The sequence below is a fragment of the Osmia lignaria genome, unplaced genomic scaffold, assembly GCF_051020975.1.
Source record: "Osmia lignaria lignaria isolate PbOS001 unplaced genomic scaffold, iyOsmLign1 scaffold0001, whole genome shotgun sequence".
Taxonomy (NCBI): Eukaryota; Metazoa; Arthropoda; class Insecta; order Hymenoptera; family Megachilidae; genus Osmia; species Osmia lignaria.
The window spans coordinates 31,755,001-31,760,000 of record NW_027478158.1 but is presented as its reverse complement, the minus strand read 5'-3'; the positions used below and the strand labels follow the sequence as shown (position 1 = coordinate 31,760,000).

At 39.1% G+C, this 5,000-nt stretch overlaps 1 non-coding gene across 1 annotated transcript in view; it reads left to right on the top strand.

Moving 5' to 3' along the window:
* The first annotated feature begins 4,960 nt into the window (after positions 1-4,960).
* LOC143306178 (small subunit ribosomal RNA) overlaps positions 4,961-5,000 on the top strand; it is a 1,923-nt gene continuing 1,883 nt past the window's right edge. Inside the window, exon 1 of the ribosomal RNA XR_013063645.1 lies at positions 4,961-5,000. This exon is cut by the window's right edge and continues 1,883 nt beyond it. This is a non-coding gene — a ribosomal RNA (small subunit ribosomal RNA).

Genomic DNA, 5,000 nt, shown 5'->3' with positions numbered 1-5,000 from the left:
TAAAGTTCGTTATTTTGGCTAAACGGAGCGAAAATCTGCATTTATACCATCACGGACGTTAGTTTAATAGCGTTTAACGATGGATCCACGGTACAGAATGCAAAAATATGATTGTTAAAATTTTCGACTAATCGGTTCTAAGAGGCGAAGCAATACGCCGCTGGGACTTTGAAATATTTCGGAGCGCACCTAAAGTTCGTTATTTTGGCTAAACGGAGCGAAAATCTGCATTTATACCATCACGGACGTTAGTTTAATAGCGTTTAACGATGGATCCACGGTACAGAATGCAAAAATATGATTGTTAAAATTTTCGACTAATCGGTTCTAAGAGGCGAAGCAATACGCCGCTGGGACTTTGAAATATTTCGGAGCGCACCTAAAGTTCGTTATTTTGGCTAAACGGAGCGAAAATCTGCATTTATACCATCACGGACGTTAGTTTAATAGCGTTTAACGATCGATCCACGGTACAGAATGCAAAAATATGATTGTTAAAATTTTCGACTAATCGGTTCTAAGAGGCGAAGCAATACGCCGCTGGGACTTTGAAATATTTCGGAGCGCACCTAAAGTTCGTTATTTTGGCTAAACGGAGCGAAAATCTGCATTTATACCATCACGGACGTTAGTTTAATAGCGTTTAACGATGGATCCACGGTACAGAATGCAAAAATATGATTGTTAAAATTTTCGACTAATCGGTTCTAAGAGGCGAAGCAATACGCCGCTGGGACTTTGAAATATTTCGGAGCGCACCTAAAGTTCGTTATTTTGGCTAAACGGAGCGAAAATCTGCATTTATACCATCACGGACGTTAGTTTAATAGCGTTTAACGATGGATCCACGGTACAGAATGCAAAAATATGATTGTTAAAATTTTCGACTAATCGGTTCTAAGAGGCGAAGCAATACGCCGCTGGGACTTTGAAATATTTCGGAGCGCACCTAAAGTTCGTTATTTTGGCTAAACGGAGCGAAAATCTGCATTTATACCATCACGGACGTTAGTTTAATAGCGTTTAACGATCGATCCACGGTACAGAATGCAAAAATATGATTGTTAAAATTTTCGACTAATCGGTTCTAAGAGGCGAAGCAATACGCCGCTGGGACTTTGAAATATTTCGGAGCGCACCTAAAGTTCGTTATTTTGGCTAAACGGAGCGAAAATCTGCATTTATACCATCACGGACGTTAGTTTAATAGCGTTTAACGATGGATCCACGGTACAGAATGCAAAAATATGATTGTTAAAATTTTCGACTAATCGGTTCTAAGAGGCGAAGCAATACGCCGCTGGGACTTTGAAATATTTCGGAGCGCACCTAAAGTTCGTTATTTTGGCTAAACGGAGCGAAAATCTGCATTTATACCATCACGGACGTTAGTTCAATAGCGTTTAACGATCGATCCACGGTACAGAATGCAAAAATATGATTGTTAAAATTTTCGACTAATCGGTTCTAAGAGGCGAAGCAATACGCCGCTGGGACTTTGAAATATTTCGGAGCGCACCTAAAGTTCGTTATTTTGGCTAAACGGAGCGAAAATCTGCATTTATACCATCACGGACGTTAGTTCAATAGCGTTTAACGATCGATCCACGGTACAGAATGCAAAAATATGATTGTTAAAATTTTCGACTAATCGGTTCTAAGAGGCGAAGCAATACGCCGCTGGGACTTTGAAATATTTCGGAGCGCACCTAAAGTTCGTTATTTTGGCTAAACGGAGCGAAAATCTGCATTTATACCATCACGGACGTTAGTTCAATAGCGTTTAACGATCGATCCACGGTACAGAATGCAAAAATATGATTGTTAAAATTTTCGACTAATCGGTTCTAAGAGGCGAAGCAATACGCCGCTGGGACTTTGAAATATTTCGGAGCGCACCTAAAGTTCGTTATTTTGGCTAAACGGAGCGAAAATCTGCATTTATACCATCACGGACGTTAGTTTAATAGCGTTTAACGATGGATCCACGGTACAGAATGCAAAAATATGATTGTTAAAATTTTCGACTAATCGGTTCTAAGAGGCGAAGCAATACGCCGCTGGGACTTTGAAATATTTCGGAGCGCACCTAAAGTTCGTTATTTTGGCTAAACGGAGCGAAAATCTGCATTTATACCATCACGGACGTTAGTTCAATAGCGTTTAACGATCGATCCACGGTACAGAATGCAAAAATATGATTGTTAAAATTTTCGACTAATCGGTTCTAAGAGGCGAAGCAATACGCCGCTGGGACTTTGAAATATTTCGGAGCGCACCTAAAGTTCGTTATTTTGGCTAAACGGAGCGAAAATCTGCATTTATACCATCACGGACGTTAGTTTAATAGCGTTTAACGATGGATCCACGGTACAGAATGCAAAAATATGATTGTTAAAATTTTCGACTAATCGGTTCTAAGAGGCGAAGCAATACGCCGCTGGGACTTTGAAATATTTCGGAGCGCACCTAAAGTTCGTTATTTTGGCTAAACGGAGCGAAAATCTGCATTTATACCATCACGGACGTTAGTTTAATAGCGTTTAACGATGGATCCACGGTACAGAATGCAAAAATATGATTGTTAAAATTTTCGACTAATCGGTTCTAAGAGGCGAAGCAATACGCCGCTGGGACTTTGAAATATTTCGGAGCGCACCTAAAGTTCGTTATTTTGGCTAAACGGAGCGAAAATCTGCATTTATACCATCACGGACGTTAGTTTAATAGCGTTTAACGATGGATCCACGGTACAGAATGCAAAAATATGATTGTTAAAATTTTCGACTAATCGGTTCTAAGAGGCGAAGCAATACGCCGCTGGGACTTTGAAATATTTCGGAGCGCACCTAAAGTTCGTTATTTTGGCTAAACGGAGCGAAAATCTGCATTTATACCATCACGGACGTTAGTTTAATAGCGTTTAACGATCGATCCACGGTACAGAATGCAAAAATATGATTGTTAAAATTTTCGACTAATCGGTTCTAAGAGGCGAAGCAATACGCCGCTGGGACTGAAATATTTCGGAGCGCACCTAAAGTTCGTTATTTTGGCTAAACGGAGCGAAAATCTGCATTTATACCATCACGGACGTTAGTTTAATAGCGTTTAACGATCGATCCACGGTACAGAATGCAAAAATATGATTGTTAAAATTTTCGACTAATCGGTTCTAAGAGGCGAAGCAATACGCCGCTGGGACTTTGAAATATTTCGGAGCGCACCTAAAGTTCGTTATTTTGGCTAAACGGAGCGAAAATCTGCATTTATACCATCACGGACGCTAGTTTAATAGCGTTTAACGATCGATCCACGGTACAGAATGCAAAAATATGATTGTTAAAATTTTCGACTTATCGGTTCTGGATCACTGAAAAATCAAAAAAAATGATTAATTTTGATTAATTAAATTACATATGTAGTTTTATATTGTTATAGTCTCGTATTTGTTAATGTTTTGTCGTAAGAAAATGCAAAAATATCGTTTTAATGTTTTCGTCTCATCGGTTCTGGATCGCTGAAAAATCAAAAAAAAATATTAATTTTGATTAATTAAATTACAAATGGAGTTTTATATTGCTATAGTCGCTTATTTGTTAATGTTTTACCGTAAGAAAATGCAAAAATATCGTTTTAATATTTTCATCTCATCGGTTCTGGGCGGTTTTAAAATTTTTTAAAATATTAATTAAACCCATGATTTACATGAGAATGTGAATTTATTATGTCCTGCATGTTAATTTATTAATTTTCATGTATAGAACGTTATAAAATGAAAGGATATGTTCGACGATATTTTCAGTCTAAGTTTTACCGTGCCGGCGGGATGGTACGCTCTCACGGCGGTTTGCACAGGCATACGCCTGGGCGTAAGCCCATGCGTCGCCGACCTAGCGGCCGGCCGTTCGGTATTTATAGGAAGGCACTTTCGGTTCGCTCGGACCGGTCGGGAGTAGCGTCGAGCGTGTGGCTCTTTTATGACTTCGGTTGAAAAGCAGTCTACCGCTCCTCGAGAATATACTTTCTCGACTATTCTCGTTCCGGTTTTCCGTTGCGGATTATTATTAATCTCCACACAGCATTACCACGGGTCGGTGTCTAAGACCGAATGGCCCATATGTGGTGAGCCTTGTAATATAAGGCTGGTGACCTGTATGCACTTATAAATGTTGCATACTTGTACAAACTGAGCATCAACTGTCTGTAACCAAAATTTGTTAAAACTGAAAAAGTTATAAGATTGTATAAAATTTTTGAACCAAGAAAGTAGTGTTAGACGAAAATTCGTTCTATCACTTTTAGAAGGGAGACTGTTTGGAAATATTTAAAGTATAAAATACACAAAAGTCCACTGAATTATGAACAAAATTACGTCCCTGAATTTAAGAAAAGTCAAGAGGTGTCAGAAATAAAATCCTCTCTGATACGTTCAGAGAGGAAAATAAGTATGGAGAGAGGAGTAAAAATGAAAGAAGTTTTAAGGCTGGGGAAACTTCTAAAGGAGAGAGATTCCAACATATCTAATATGTACATTTAAAGCAAGTCCAAGGAACTCTCTCCGTTAATGTTTGAAAAGGTGTGTGCAGATGGAGGAGAAATGTATAAAGTACAGAGACGAGGTTGGTGGGCCCGCTCTAATGATAAAGATTATAAAATTTGGTGGCAAAATGACCAGCATGATCACTGTACGCGCTTTCTCGATTTGTATAGCATGCCACTGTCCGCGCTATCTTTTATTATATTGTCCAGCGTGTGTGGTCTACGTGCTTGCACGATGGATGCACGGCGTGAAAGTGATTTTCGTGCTTTATGAGAGGAGGAGGAGAATATTTGGCCTCTATAAGAGGTACAAAATTTATGAAATGTGTGTTACATACAAAAGAGAAATGGCTTAACGTCGATCGGTCTTACAGGGAGGGCCGACGACGAAAATTTAAATTTACAATAATAACTAAGCTCCCTGGTTGATCCTGCCAGTAGTCATATGCTTGTCTCAA